General features: G+C 43.0%; 1 protein-coding gene across 3 annotated transcripts in view; it reads left to right on the top strand.

The window, feature by feature from the left end:
* Positions 1-17004, top strand: part of LOC121547258 (monocarboxylate transporter 6) — a 30891-nt gene that overhangs the window by 1592 nt on the left and 12295 nt on the right. The window contains exons 1-4 of one of the 3 annotated variants that reach the window (XM_041858431.2): positions 130-286; positions 914-1078; positions 1181-1393; positions 6098-6236. The exons of 1 other annotated variant lie outside the window; for it this stretch is intronic. The gene's annotated coding sequence lies outside the window, so the exon portion shown is untranslated. Of the gene's footprint in view, positions 1-129; positions 287-913; positions 1079-1180; positions 1394-6097; positions 6237-17004 lie in introns of those variants that run through there. One more of the 3 variants, XM_041858430.2, reaches the window with a different exon arrangement.

Raw genomic sequence — 17004 nt, forward strand, 5'->3', positions numbered from 1 at the left:
ATATTTTGCAGTGAATCAAAAATACACTTGCAGATTTTGAATCTGCACGTCCTCAGATTTCTGTCAATGTTGTCACGCACCAAGAGATTCGTACATTTATAGCCAGAGTTTCGCATTGAAAAAATTGGGGGTAGGACCTTCAACACCTGACCAATCAGTTCCCTCTGCCAAAACCACACCAAAACCGATATCATTGGCTGGCTTGTTCCATCAACCAAATCGCAAGCAACAACAAGAGCTGACCAGGACGACCTGATGGAGGAAGATGGCAGGTGCTTGACCGCAGGTGAGTTCTAGGAAGTTTGCTTTCACAGTTTGTATGAAGTGATGTTATCACCTTCTTATACGATCATGTGTGTAACCTTAGCTACTATATAATGTTCATCCCTATAGCTAGATAACCCCCCCCCACCCAGTTCATGCATTGGCTAGTCAGCTCCCGTTAGCTAGGTAATGTTAGCTAGCTAGCTAGGCTAGCTAGTTCCCGATCCCGTGCATAAGTGTGCATTGCACCACTCATTTGTAGCGGGGTAACAGTAATGTGTGAATTAAGCTGCATAGGGTAGGTACCGGTAGCTAGCTAACGTTCGTGAATGGTGTTTCAAAATCATCCAACATCAAATGTAAGTTACACATTAGAGTTGTAGGGCTCGACCACCTCGACAATTCAAATGTATCCCATGTCTACATCCCATTCACGACATTTGTCATTAACAAGTTAGATTATCTTTAGCCAGATCCTACACCACTACAGTGGTACGTCAGCTAAATTGTGGCTTTAGCTAGTTAGCTATATGTTTTCAAAATGTCATGTATGAATAAATGATAGCTAATTAGTGAGTGTGATTTGTCATCCCTAGATGATACCAGATCTAGCTAATCTTCATGTTTGTATGTGTTTTAACTTTTACAGGAGAATTATGCAAACATAGAGTGTTGCCCACAATCTTCTATCACTGATCTGAGTCTAGTGCACAGAACCCTTCAGCACAAAGTGGCCCTCCACCTGGTCCGAGCATGCTCCCAGGTGGTGGCTTTTATTCATCCAACAGCCAACAGGACATAATGAGATGCAAAGGTTATTATTGATTTTGTGTATTTTCAAAGTGTCTGATTGGGGAAGGGGGAATGGAAAATAATGGCGTAATCTTTACCAAAAATTATCTTTGATCGTTTCCAGGTTACTTTCGCAGGGAGAGTGTTCGATGGAAGAGACACCCCCCCTGCATCCAAGGTTGCTGCTTCCGTTGCTACCAGATATGCACGCCTGTAGTTTTTTTTACTCCCTCGACCAATGTCCCAAACCCCTAAAGGATCGCAGGAGATTTGCCTACTCGAAGCGGGGCTGGCAAAGAGATCATTAACGATGGCGGAGGATGGATGCCATGAAGAGGTGAATGTGTTTTAAGAGTATTTTGTTGATTGGTATGACAAAACACAGCTGGATTACATGCTATTGTAATTCAAGTGCCTTCGATCACTTGCGATTGAAAATGTCCAGGATAACTGGCTTGATACAATCTATACTAGCTGCACATTTTATTATAACTGTTGTAGCACAACTAACCTGCTACTTACAGTATATGAAATAAGTGGAATGCGCATTTGAAAATGTGGAAAATATTTTCATGTTTTGTACCTTTATTTAACTAGGCAAGTCAGTTAAGAACATTCTTATTTACAATGACGGCCTACACCGGCCAAACCCGGACGACGCTGTGCCAATTGTGCGCCGCCCTATGGGACTCCCAATCACGGCCGGTTGTGATACAGCCTGGATTCCAACCAGGGGGTCTGTAGTGACGCCTCCAGCACTGAGATGCAGTGCCTTAGACCGCTGCCCCACTCGGTTTGATTTAGATTGTCAGAGTACTTGAAGAGCAGTACCCCAAGATGAAGGACTTGTCAGGTGGCTGGCTTTGCTACAAAGCCTCAGGTAGTGTTGACAGTGGTGTAGGTTAGGTATACTGTATTATGGAAGGCTAATGGCCAGTGTATAGATTGCTATTACAAAATCATGAGAAATCAATACTATCACATGTATTGCTGCCATGACTGCATAGGGCAGGCCATGGCAGCCTGACTATATTTGGAACTAGTAAGCTGAGTGAGACTTCTAGTTTGGGGTGGGTAATCCCATAGTTCACTTTCATGTGTTCATCTGTAGGCTGTAGACCTGTATGGCTTTTAAGTGCATGTTGCTAGCTAGTTGCACCATTTTCCAGTAGAACATTAGTATTTGAAGTAGATGAAACAATGTTCATGCGGTTCTGTGTTTATAATTGTATCTACAGTGGGGAAAAAAAGTATTTAGTCAGCCACCAATTGTGCAAGTTCTCCCTCTTAAAAAGATGAGAGAGGCCTGTAATTTTCATCATAGGTACACGTCAACTATGACAGAAAAATTGAGAAAAAAAAATCCAGATAATCACATTGTATGATTTTTTATGAATTTATTTGCAAATTATGGTGGAAAATAAGTATTTGGTCACCTACAAACAAGCAAGATTTCTGGCTCTCACAGACCTGTAACTTCTTCTTTAAGAGGCTCCTCTGTCCTCCACTCGTTACCTGTATTAATGGCACCTGTTTGAACTTATCAGTATAAAAGACACCTGTCCACAACCTCAGTCACACTCCAAACTCCACTATGGCCAAGACCAAAGAGCTGTCAAAGGACACCAGAAACAAAATTGTAGACCTGCACCAGGCTGGGAAGACTGAATCTGCAATAGGTAAGCAGCTTGGTTTGAAGAAATCAACTGTGGGAGCAATTATTAGGAAATGGAAGACATACAAGACCACTGATAATCTCCCTCGATCTGGGGCTCCACGCAAGATCTCACCCCGTGGGGTCAAAATGATCACAAGAACGGTGAGCAAAAATCCCAGAACCACACGGGGGGACCTAGTGAATGACCTGCAGAGAGCTGGGACCAAAGTAACAAAGCCTACCATCAGAAACACACTACGCCGCCAGGGACTCAAATCCTGCAGTGCAGACGTATCCCCTGCTTAAGCCAGTACATGTCCAGGCCCGTCTGAAGTTTGCTAGAGTGCATTTGGATGATCCAGAAGAGGATTGGGGGAATGTCATATGGTCAGATGAAACCAAAATATAACTTTTTGGTAAAAACTCAACTTGTCGTGTTTGGAGGACAAAGAATGCTGAGTTGCATCCAAAGAACACCATACCTACTGAGAAGCATGGGGGTGGAAACATCATGCTTTGGGGCTGTTTTTTCTGCAAAGGGACCAGGACGACTGATCCGTGTAAAGGAAAGAATGAATGGGGCCATGTATCGTGAGATTTTGAGTGAAAACCTCCTTCCATCAGCAAGGGTATTGAAGATGAAACGTGGCTGGGTCTTTCAGCATGACAATGATCCCAAACACACCGCCCGGGCAACGAAGGAGTGGCTTCGTAAGAAGCATTTCAAGGTCCTGGAGTGGCCTAGCCAGTCTCCAGATCTCAACCCCATAGAAAATCTTTGGAGGGAGTTGAAAGTCCGTGTTGCCCAGCGACAGCCCCAAAACATCACTGCTCTAGAGGAGATCTGCATGGAGGAATGGGCCAAAATACCAGCAACAGTGTGTGAAAACCTTGGGAAGACTTACAGAAAACGTTTGACCTGTGTCATTGCCAACAAAGGGTATATAACAAAGTATTGAGAAACTTTTGTTATTGACCAAATACTTATTTTCCACCATCATTTGCAAATAAATTCATTAAAAATCCTACAATGTGATTTTCTGGATTATTTTTTCTCATTTTGTCTGTCATAGTTGACGTGTACCTATGATGAAAATTACAGGCCTCTCTCATCTTTTTAAGTGGGAGAACTTGCACAATTGGTGGCTGACTAAATATTTTTTTTCCCCATTGTAGCTACTTTTCCTCTGGTAAAATGCAAGATTAACATCAAGCAAAACATTAGGAAATGTAGCTGGCTACATTATTTCTATGATAAACATTAGAAATATGATGGCCATGCATAGTTTTTGCAAAAAAAATACTTTGCTTTTTCATTGTAAGCTAATTTACTTGTGTGGCTGCCAGCCAAATAACGTAGCATTTCTGATGAAAATGAAGCTATTTTCTGACTAATGTGTTGCACTAATGTATTTTCTGTGAAAGAAAACTGTAGTTACATGCCCCTGATAACTCGATTGAAGCAACAACAAAAAACTTGACTTTCAATATAAAACACAGGTGAAATGGTTTAAAATGCAGATTCTCTTCAAGGTCTGCTTTTTTTAAATGCAGATTTCTGAACTCTTAATGCGACCCCTGTATCAATGAGAGTATTGCTTATTGTATTGTCATTACCATGGAGAAGATATTACTACTAAACTACTACCGATAAAGTCTGTGTCGTGGTTACATCCAGTCCAAGGTAGTTACAGGGAGCAACAGAGGAAATGCTATATTTGTATGTAGGCTTATGTAATATGTACAGTGCATTCGGAAAGTTTCAGACCCCTTCCCATTTTCCACATTTTGTTACGTTACAGCCTTATTCTAAAATGGATGAAATACATTTTTTAAATCATCAATCTATACAAAATACCCCATAATGACATAGCAAAAAACAGATTTTTAGAAATCTTAACAAATGTATTAAAACATATCTTATTTACCTTTTGCTATGAGACTCAAAATTGAGCTCAGGTGCATCCTGTTTCCATTGATCATCCTTGAGATGTTTCTTCAACTTGATTGGAGTCCACCTGTGGTAAATTCAATTGATTGGACATGATTTGGAAAGGCACACACCTGTCAATGTAAGGTCACACAGTTGACAGTGCATGTCAGAGCAAAAACCAAGCCATGAGGTCGAAGGAATTGTCCGTAGAGCTCAGAGACAGGATTGTGTTGAGGCACAGATCTGGGGAAGGGTACCAAAAAATTCTGCAGCATTGAATGTCCCCAAGAATACAATGGCCTCCATCATTCTTAAATGTAAGAAGTTTGGAACCACCAAGACTCTTCCTAGAGCTGGCGGCCTGGCCAAACAGAGCAATCGGGGGAGAAGGGCCTTGGTCAGGGAGGTGACCAAGAACCTGATGATCACTCTGACAGAGCTCCAGAGTTCCTCTGTGGAGATGGGAGAACCTTCCAGAAGGACAACCATCTTTGCAGCACTCCACCAATCAGGCCTTTATGGTAGAGTGGCCAGACGGAAGCCACTCCTGAGTAAAAGGCACATGACAGCCTGCTTGGAGTTTGCCAAAAGGTACCTAAAGGACTCTCAGACCATGAAACAAGATTTTCTGGTTTGATGAAACCAAGATTGAACTCTTTGGCCTGAATGCCAAGCGTCACGTCTGGAAGAAACCTGGCACCATCCCTACGGTGAAGCATGGTGGTGGCAGCATCATGCTGTGGGGATATTTTTCAGCGGCAGGGACTGGGAGACTAGTCAGGATCGAGGGAAAGATTTAACGGAGCAAAGTACAGAGAGATCCTTGATGAAAACCTGCTCCAGAGCGCTCAGGACCTAAGACTGGGGGGAAGGTTCACCTTCCAACAGCACAATGACCCTAAGCACACAGCCAATACAACGCAGGAGTGGCTTCGGGACAAGTCCTTGAGTGGCCCAGCCAGAGCCCAGACTTGAACCTGATCGAACATCTCTGGAGAGACGTGAAAATAGCTGTGCAGCGACGCTCCCATTCCAACCTGACAGAGTTTGAGATGATCTGCAGAGAAGAATGGGAGAAACTCCCCAAATACAGGTGTGCCAAGCTTGTAGCGTCATACCCAAGAAGACTCAAGGCATTAATCGCTGCCAAAGGTGCTTCAACAAAGTACTGAGTAAAGGGTCTGAATACTTGATGCATTATCCTGTACTGAAGATCATTGATTATCCTGATCTAAAAGAGCTGTAATATTGCATTGCATTTATTTTACTTAACCTTGGCACTTTAGTCTCTGTGGCTGTTCAACCGTCTACTACAGCATGCGGTAATCAACCTTCTCTTACCCTAGCTTAGTTTTTCAATCTAGTTATGTATACCTTATTCCTGCTTTTATTTCAGTTTTGTGAAGTTAGATTGTGTTTGAAATGTCTAATTGTGTGTGTTTGTTTTGCAGATCCTGGGAAGAACCATTCGACAAATAAAACCGTTGCGACGGGGCATCAAAGAGACAAGTGTGGTCGCTGCTGACCGAAAGAAAGGATGTGGTTCTACTTATGCTCCTCCGCGTGGCAGACATTGTGTGCAGCCCTGAGGTAACAACCTAATGCCACGTTATCAAAAGTTCAGTGTTCCTTTTGATATTTCAAAACGGGTATTCATGAAGCGTACTTGTTCAGTATAAAGCATGAACTGCCTCTAAGTGGTTCTGCATTTCATACATTGAGTAAATCTGAACACAGCTCTTCATTCCCCAGTGTATTAAACTGGAACTGTGGAGTATGTTTGACAACTTATTTTAATGCAGCCAGTCTAATGCAATTACCCTGTTTGTATTCATAATTTCTGCATTTAGGATAAGTCCAGAGACAAACATATGTTTATCTATTTTTTTTTTTTATTAGATCCTATTTGACCACGTTATCTGGCCTGGGGAGATATAAAATGAGGATGAAGAGGACGATGAGGCGTACCCTGTCTAAACGAGGTGCCGCATTGCGGGATACCTCAGGCTATTTGTGGAGATGGATATTATTCTACCTATTATTGTTTATTTATTTCAGTATTGTTCCCCTGGGCTCCAAAAGGCTAGTTCAATAGTTATTGTGCTTGCTGAAAGCAAGAAAACTATTGACATTCAATTTCTGAGTAAACATAGTGGAAAAGTAACAAGCTGTTTTGAACTTTTGAAAAAAGATACAGATGTGACCATCTCACAACATACATCTCTACTACACCCTGTGGGTCTCCAGCTTGTTAATGTAAAAATGGAACTTCAGTTGATCTCTGATCTCTTTCACAATAGAGAGAGAGCTGGTGCTCTCGCATAAGTATCATTTAGTTAAAGGCTGAACAAGGTTTTAGTTATTTATTAGAGGGAATATGTCTAAGACATGTTATGGGGGCTAGGGTATAATTATTTCAATGACCTATGTAGTTCAAACAAGAATCACCACCATACAACTTCCAGTGTCAAACAAAACAGCTTTCAGCAGGCTTACCTGTTTTTTTTTGTTTCATATCCTCAGTAGTGGCCTTTTAGTAATGCAGCTTTGCTGCTCACCAAGTCATTTTTATATATATTTTTTATCTTTTAGTATCACCAAAGACACTTGTGCAACTCCTTAAATTCTGGACGGGATAGGAATTCCTCCCAGGAGATTTGGAGGGGGTGCGTGGAGATCTCCTGAGGTCGTGCACTTGTTTCCAGTCAATCAGTCTGCCAGGGCACCACTGCATTTGGGGAGTTCTGCATTGCACTTGAGGCATGCATAGGCACTAGTGACACAGGCTTTGGGCTAGTCTAATGTTGACACACTCAAGCACTTCTACTTGCCACTATCCTGACTGTGTAGCTTGGTTTTGTGTTCATAGAAAGACAGATCATTGGGAGACATTCCCAACAATCTATATTCAAGTTCAACTTTGATAAAATCAAGAACATCATGGTTCATACATTTTTTTTCTCAACATCAACTGTTCAGAGGAGACTGTGTGAATCAGGCCTTCATGGTCGAATTGCTGCAAAGAAACCACTACTAAAGGACACCAATAAGAAGAAGAGACTTGCTTGGGCCAAGAAACACGAGCCATGGACATTAGACCGGTGGAAATGTGTCCTTTAGTCTGGAGTCCAAATGGGAGATTTCTGGTTCCAACCGCCGTGTCTTTGTGAGACGCGGTGTGGGTGAACTGATCTCCGCATGTGTATTTCCCACCGTAAAGCATGGAGGAGGTGGTGTTATGGCGTGGGGGTGCTTTGCTGGTGACACTGTCTGTCATTTATTTAGAATTCAAGGCACACTTAACCAGCATGGCTACCACAGCATTCTGCAGCAATACGCCATCCCATCTGGTTTGGGTTTAGTGGGACTATCGTTTGTTTTTCAACAGGACAATGACCCAGCACACCTTCAGGCTGTGTAAGGAAGAAGGAGAGTGATGGAGTGATGCATCAGATGACCTGGCCTCCGCAATCCCCCGACCTCAACCAAATTGAGATGGTTTGGGATGAGTCGTACCACAGAATGAAGGAAAAGCAGCCAACAAGTGCTCAGAATATGTGGGAACTCCTTCAAGACTGTTGGAAAAGCATTCCAGGTGAAGCTGGTTGAGAGAATGCCAAGAGTGTGCAAAGCTGTCATTAAGACAAAGGGTGGCTATTTGAAGAATCTCAAATATGAAATATGTTTTGATTTGTTAACACTTTTTCGGTTACTACATGATTCCATATGTGTTATTTCATAGTTTTGATGTCTTCACTATTATTCTACCATGTAGAAAATAGTAAAAATAAAGAAAAACCCTTGAATGAGTAGGTGATCTAAAACTTTTGACCAGTAGTGTACATTCTTCAAAGAGTTTTGTAATGTCTAGCAAATATAGAATACAACTATTTGAAATCGTATTTCATTGTTCACAAACAGCATGTCTGACTAGACTAGAAGCTGCCTTGGGCTGTAAATGTAGATCAGATGAATGACTGGACATAAGTGATTTAGCCTACTACCAGTCTGGGGAGTCTCTAGTTTCTATCGGTTACTCTAAGAGTGCTAGAAGTCTCACCCCAGACCAGAGCGGCTAAACAATTGTCCTCTACTCCTCCTCTCCTGTTCTCTCCCTTACCCCCTTCCTCTCCACCCCTCCCCTCTCCCCGCTGAGCTCAGAAGACCAGGGCCAGACCAGAGTAGGAGTGCTAATCTAGGATCAGGTCCCCCCTGCCCATGTTATCTTATTCATTATGATCTCCCTACATGGCAAACTGATCCTACAGTCGTGGTCAAAAGTTTTGAGAATGACCCAAATATTAATTTTCAAAGTCTGCTGCCTCAGTTTTGATTATGGCAATTTGCATATACTCCAGAATGTCATGAAGAGTGATCAGATGAATTGCAATTAATTGCAAAGTCCCTCTTTGCCATGAAAATGAACATCAGGGACAGACTGATATTCTGCAAAAGGTACAGGGATTGGACTGCTGAGGACTGGGGTAAAGTCATTTTCTCTGATGAATCCCCTTTCTGATTGTTTGGGGCATCCGGAAAAAAGCTTGTCCGGAGAAGACAAGGTGAGCGCTACCATCAGTCCTGTATCATGCCAACAGTAAAGCATCCTGAGACCATTCATGTGTGGGGTTGCTTCTCAGCCAAGGGAGTGGGCTCACTCACAATTTTGCCTAAGAACAGCCATGAATAAAGAATGGTACCAACACATCCTCCAAAAGCAACTTCTCCCAACCATCCAATAACAGTTTGGTGACGACCAATGCCTTTTCCAGCATGATGGAGCACCTTGCCATAAGGCAAAAGTGATAACAAAACATCAACATTTTGGGTCCATGGCCAGGAAACTCCCCAGACCTTAATCCAATTGAGAACTTGTCGTCGATCCTCGAGGCGGGTGGACAAACAAAAACCCACAAATTCTGACAAACTCCAAACATTGATTATGCAAGAATGGGCTGCCATCAGTCAGTATGTGACCCAGAAGTTAATTGACAGCATGCCAGGGCGGATTGCAGAGGTCTTGAAAAAGAAGGGTCAACACTGCAAATATTGACTCTTTGCATAAACTTAATGTAATTGTCAATAAAAGCCTTTGACACTTATGGAATGTTTGTAATTATACTTCAGTATACCATAGTAACATCTGACAAAAGTATCTCATAACACTGAAGCAGCGAACTTTGTGAAGACCAATACTTGTGTCATTCTCAACTTTTGACCACGACTATAGATCAGCACTCTTACTCTGAGACCCTTTGTGAATACTGGCCCAGAAGTGACCAGTGGTGCCTGGAGAAGTGGGTATACTCTAATTTTGGCCAACATTTTTCAAACGGTCCGCCTGGCAAAGGCATGGAAGGAAAGGAGCAAAGGAAAAGGAAAGGAATTATACGAGTCAGAAATTCACAGGTTTCAGATGTTTTCAATTTTTTTCACTCTCGGTCACACTTTTTAAATAGAAAATCAACAAAATTGGATGCTTAAACCACATCAGGAGTCCACTTTTGAGGTCTAAAAATATTTGAAATCTAAGAAATGGATTTGTTGGTGTAGTTACCTTTTAATTCCAGTGCGCTGGCACCTAGCACAGTTGTTTGGTTAGTGGTGTTTCTGTTGCACATGAGATGGAGTTCGCAAAAAATGCCCACTGGATTGATGCAAATAATCATGATATCATTTTGCCTGGTAGGCATAGGCTACTTTGTAGCTGGTTAACATTTAATTACCAGAAGACGGTAAGCCCTATCATTAGCATCTCTATATTTTTCCTGTTACTTAATTGTTTGAAACCTGGACGTTTACTTCATATTAAGAGGTATGCATGTCTTAGCTTGCTTCAAAGTAGCCTATAGCCAAAATCCCACCATAGAAACATGGAGGCAATTATTTTATAAAAACTTCCTCATATGCGTTCTCCTGTTCTATTGGTTTTCTTTAAACTTTCCTTCATTGTCTAGCAGCTAAAGGCATTATCGGAGTCATATTCGCAACCCATGATAGTTGTTCTTAGATCTCCCCTCTTTCTACATTTCTAATGGATGTTTCCAGCTCTGTCCATGAAACCGCTCACATGGGCGGTGCGCATTTTATAACAGTTTTCCAGCACATTGCATTTTGGAACGTTTGCACGTAGGCCTACCACCGTGTGAACATTGCTGAGCTTAAAATAATAGTTTAAAGAAATAATAGTTTATCAACATTTTAAGCTAAACATTCTGATCCGTTCCATCAGCCTTATTATTTGATACAGCGTATACCTCCACTACACTACTTTCATACGCATCAATGGGGATTAAGAAGTGAGTATACACAATGCCCTCTGAAAAATAAGTGGGTATAGACGTGACTCAACAAAATTCAAAACCAGAGAGTAATACACAAGTTTCTTGAGAATCCATCAACTCCGCCAAATATGATGATGTTGTACCTTCAATAAAATAAACAAGGAGAACTCGCTAAATATTTAGTCAATAACAAAACGGGTTAATATGCTCAATATCTTATCAAAAAAAGCATGTACCAGAAAAATAAAAAATCAGTCTACCTGTTTAGTTTATGATTGGTATCTATGTGCACCAAGGAAAGGGGTCCATTGCACTGAATAACTACGTCGCACCACACATCCAAGCCTGGCAAGACGGGACAGGATCCCAGCTGCATCCACACGATGCATTGATGCTCTCAATCTCCACCACTGGACATAGAAGCCCATTGACACAAACTGTCCCTTGATAAAACGATAGCCAGCATTTGGGTTTTGATGGTTTTCACAGTGTTGTCGAGCTCTTCATCACAAATAGTGCTGTATAACCCCCTCACAGATAAACCATAATTCATGCATCCTTCTAAATATGGTACACTTGGAGACCCCCAGTAACTCTGCAATGCATGGTACCGGAAGGTTCCAAGATTGCGTAGCAGTGCGGTCGCTTTTATTTTTCGTCCTGTGTAAACATCCCGTTTCTTGTTTTTTTTGTCTATTTTGTATATATTTCTAAAATTTTTACTTTCATTCTTTAACTAAATATACTTTCCTGCAACCCGCCTCACCCAACGTGGAAAGGATTCTATTATTTCTTTATAACTTTCATCAAGAACCGTAAGCTGAAAATAGTGGCTACCTGTTATTAGTCACCGTTAGCGTCTTCACCACTGTCCGTGGCCTACACTATCCACCAGCCAGCTCTAGCTCTAGCCTGGACAATTCGTCGGCCAGTCTGCACAGCGTGCTATCGACCCAGCGTGCTATTGACCCAGAGCTTATTGGACTTTCTGCCGGAATCACTGGACCCTAGCGCCGGATCATCACAACCAGCTAGCTAGCTGCAACCTGTTGTTGGCTGATTACCATTACCATTGCCCTATAGCAAGCACCAGTTAGCCTTGAGCTAGCCTCAGGCCCATCTCCCGGCTATCTACCTCTCTGTCAACCGGACGGGACCTCCTAGTGTTGACACTGAGCCCCGCCGATCCAACACGACTGGTTTGCCGACGAAATAGTCTGATGTGGTTTCAACAGGCTTCCCGTTGCGACGACCACGAAGATCCATCTGCCAGCCCCGGCCCGCTAGCACACGCAAACTACAACTGTGCTCCCTGCTAGCTGTGCTGAAGCACCAATTTGAACTGCTCTCGGACTCAAATATTGCTGTTCACTGGACCTTATGATCACTCAGCTGCACAGCTGATGCCTGCTGGACTGTTCCTTTACACGGTACCCTGTCCTGTTTATTCTGTTTAGTCTTAGCCCAAACGTTATCGCTATTTCCAGTTGTGTCTTAGCTCTCTCTAATAACACCTGTGACTGCTTTATGCCTCTCTCCCATGTCAATTATGCCTTGCCTATTGCTGTTTGGGTTAGTTCTTATTATACAATTTCAATGTAGAACCCCTAGTCCCTCTCAAACTGCCTCATATAGTTCCTTTGTTCCTCCCCCCATACACGCCGAGACCGGCTCAATCGATGCCTCCAATGACGCTATCTCTTTCATTGTTACCCAACGCTTAGGGTTACCTGAACTGTACTCATATCCTTCCATATCCTTTTCTGTACACAATGCCCTGAATCTTTTCTACAACGCCCGGAGAACTGCCCCCTTTATTCTATGTACCCAACGCACTAGAATACCAGTTCTTAAAGCCTTTAGTCGTATCCTTATTCTAGTCCTCCTCTGTTCCTCTGGTGATGTAGAGGCTAACCCAGGCCCTGCAGCCCCCAGTATCACTCCTACTCCCCAGGAGCTATCATTTGTTGACTTCTGTAACCGTAAAAGTCTTGGTTTTCTGCACATAAATATCAGAAGCCTCCTTCCTAAGTTTGAGTTATTCACTGCGTTAGCACACTCCGCCAACCCTGATGTTCTAGCAGTGTCTGAATCCTGGCTTAGGAAGGCCACCAAAAATTCTGAAATTTCCATCCCCAACTATAACATTTTCCGTCTAGATAGAACTGCCAAAGGGGGGTGGAGTTGCAATCTACTGTAGAGAGAGCCTGCAGAGCTCCATCATACTATCCAGGTCTGTGCCCAAACAGTTTGAGCTTCTACTTCTAAAAATCCACCTTTCCAGAAATATATCTCTCACTGTTGCCGCTTGCTACAGACCCCCCTCAGCCCCCAGCTGTGCCCTGGACACCATATGTGAATTGATTGCCCCCCATCTATCCTCAGAGTTCGTACTGCTTGGTGACCTAAATTGGGATATGCTTAACACCCCGGCCATCCTACAATCTAAACTAGATGCCCTCAATCTCACACAAATTATCAACGAACCTACCAGGTACAACCCTAAATCCATAAACATGGGTACCCTCATAGATATCATCCTGACTAACTTACCCTCTAAATACACCTCCGCTGTCTTCAACCAGGATCTCAGCGATCACTGCCTTATTGCCTGCGTCCGTAACGGGTCCGCGGTCAAACGACCACCCCTCATCACTGTCAAACGCTCCCAAAAACACTTCAGCGAGCAGGCCTTCCTAATTGACCTGGCCCAGGTATCCTGGATGGATATAGATCTCATTCCGTCAGTAGAGGATGCCTGGTTGTTCTTTAAAAGTAATTTCCTCTCAATCTTAAATAGACATGCCCCATTCAAAAAATACAGAACTAAGAACAGATATAGCCCCTGGTTCTCCTCAGACTTGACTGCCCTTGACCAGCACAAAAACATCCTGTGGCGTACTGCATTAGCATCAAATAGCCCCCCGCGATATGCAACTTTTCAGGGAAGTTAGGAACCAATATACACAAGCAGTTAGGAAAGCAAAGGCTAACTTTTTCAAACAGAAATTTGCATCCTGTAGCACTAACTCCAAAAAGTTTTGGGACACTGTAAAGTCCATGGAAAATAAGAGCACTTCCTCCCAGCTGCCCACTGCACTGAGGCTAGGAAACACTATCACCACCGATAAATCTACAATAATCGAGAATTTCAACAAGCATTTTGCTACGGCTGGCCATGCTTTCCACCTGGCTACCACTACCCCGGCCACCAGCTCTGCACCCTCCGCTGCAACTTGCCCATGCCCCCCGCTTCTCCTTCACACAAATCCAGACAGCTGATGTTCTAAAAAGAGCTGCAAAATCTGGACCCCTACAAATCATCTGGGCTAGACAATCTGGACCCTTTCTTTCTAAAACTAGCCGCGAAATTGTCGCAACCCCTATTACTAGCCTGTTCAACCTCTCTTTCGTAACGTCTGAGATCCCCAGAGATTGAAAGCTGCCGCGGTCATCCCCCTCTTCAAAGGGGGTGACACTCTAGATCCAAACTGTTACAGACCCATATCCATCCTGCCCTGCCTTTCAAAAGTTTTTGAAAGCCAAGTCAACAAACAGATCACCGACCATTTCGAATCCCACCGTACCTTTTCCGCTATGCAATCCGGTTTCCGAGCTGGTCATGGGTGCACTTCAGCCACGCTCAAGGTCCTAAACGATATTATAACCGCGATCGATAATAGACAGTACTGTGCAGCCGTTTTCATTGACCTGGCCAAGGCTTTCGACTCTGTCAACCACCGCATTCTTATTGGCAGACTAAATAGCCTTGGTTTCTCAAATGACTGCCTCGCCTGGTTCACCAACTACTTCTCAGATAGAGTTCAATGTGTCAAATCGGAGGGCCTGTTGTCTGGACCTATGGCAGTCTCTATGGGGGGTGCCACAGGGTTCAATTCTTGGGCCGACTCTTTTCTCTGTGTATATCAATGACGTCGCTCTTGCTGCTGGTGACTCTCAGATCCACCTCTACGCAGACGACACCATTTTGTATACATCTGGCCCTTCATTGGACACTGTGTTAACAAACCTCCAAACGAGCTTCAATTCCATACAACACTCCTTCAGTAGCCTCCAACTGCTCTTAAACACTAGTAAAACTAAATGCATGCTCTTCAACCGAACGCTGCTTGCACCCGCCCACCCGACTAGAATCACTACTCTCGACGGGTCTGACCTAGAGTATGTGGACAACTACAAATATCTAGGTGTCTGGTTAGACTGTAAACTCTCCTTCCAGACTCACATTAAGAATCTCCAATCCAAAGTTAAATCTAGAATCGGTTTCCTATTTCGCAACAAAGCCTCCTTCACTCATGCTGCCAAACATGCCCTCGTAAAACTGACTATCCTACCGATCCTTGACTTCGCGATGTCATTTACAAAATAGCCTCCAACACTCTACTCAGCAAATTGGATGTTGTCTATCACAGTGCCATCCGTTTTGTCTCCAAAGCCCCATATAATACCCACCACTGTGACCTGTACGCTCTTGTTGGCTGGTCCTCACTACATATTCGTCGCCAAACCCACTGGCTCCAGGCCATCTATAAATCACTGCTAGGCAAATCCCCGCCTTATCTTAGCTCATTGGTCACCATAGCAACACCCACCCGTAGTCTGCGCTCCAGCGGGTATATCTCACTGGTCATCCCCATAGCCAACACCTCCTTTGGCCGCAATTCCTTCCAGTTCTCTGCTGCCAATGACTGGAACAAATTGCAAAAATCTCTGAAGCTGGAGACACTTATCTCCCTCACTAACTTTAAGCATCAGTTGTCAGAGCACCTTACCGATCACTGCACCTGTACACAGCCCATCTGAAATTAGCCCGCCCAACTACCTCATCCCTATATTGTTATTTATTTTGCTCATTTGTACCCCAGTATCTCTATTTGCACATCATCTCTTGCACATCTATCATTCCAGTGTTAATACTAATTGTAATTATTTTGCACTATAGCCTATTTTATTGCCTTACCTCCATAACTTGCTAAATTTGCACACTGTATATTATATGTATTTCTGTTGTATTTTTGACTGTTTTGTTTTACCCCATATGTAACTCTGTGTTGTTGTTTTTTATCGCACTGCTTTGCTTTATCTTGGCCAGGTCGCAGTTGTAAATGAGAACTTGTTCTCAACTGGTTTACCTGGTTAAATAAAGGTGAAATAAAAAATAAAAAATAAAAAGGTGAGTTTCGAGCATATTCTTCAGCTGTGCTCCATCATGCTGGAAAAGGCATTGGTCGTCACCAAAATGTTCTTGTTGAATGACAAGTTTTGGGCTGCCTGTTACTAGTTTTGGCCTGCCTGTTACTCCAACAACTGCCTCAAGCTGAATTGATGTCATGGGGCGCGCCTCAATTTCAGCTTTGACAAGATTTGATATATCTCTCAATGTCTCTGTGATCATTGGAGGGAAATCAACCTGATCAGCAAATGATTCAATGAGAATACGCTCATTATTGAACAAGAATTCCAGGTAATGCAGATCCAGGGGTTGCCTGATGGCTTGCTGCAACCTGGACTGCAACCTCTCCAGGAGCTGGTCTTTCAGAATGTTCTGATAACAACATAAGAAACACAATTAGCTAAGCATACAGTACTGTAATGTTTTTGGCCATCAAATATTGACCCATGTATTCTTGAATAACGTCTTAGAAATGCCTGATATCATTACTGCCTCTAATGGACTGTTTCACTCTATTGCATAAGTTGTTATTGTGTGTTGAGCTGAAAAGTGTCGATGTATGCAGGTTGCATGGCTGTAATGTGCAGTAGGTAGTTGGGGAGGGGGGGGGGTGTAACTTCAATTTGATGATGGATGATTTTGAAAAGCAGTCACGAACATTAGCTACCCCATGCATCTGAACTCACACATTACTGTTAACTTACCCTACGGGAACTACAACCTAGCTAACGGTAGCTGTCTAGCCAATGCATGAATGAACGTGGGGGGTGTAATTAACGTTATAGCAATGAACAAGATTGTATAAGAAGGTGATAACATCATTTCATGCAAACTGTGAAAGCAAACTTTATAGAACTCACCTGCCGTCTTCCTCCATCAC

The sequence above is a fragment of the Coregonus clupeaformis genome, chromosome 31, assembly GCF_020615455.1.
Source record: "Coregonus clupeaformis isolate EN_2021a chromosome 31, ASM2061545v1, whole genome shotgun sequence".
Taxonomy (NCBI): Eukaryota; Metazoa; Chordata; class Actinopteri; order Salmoniformes; family Salmonidae; genus Coregonus; species Coregonus clupeaformis.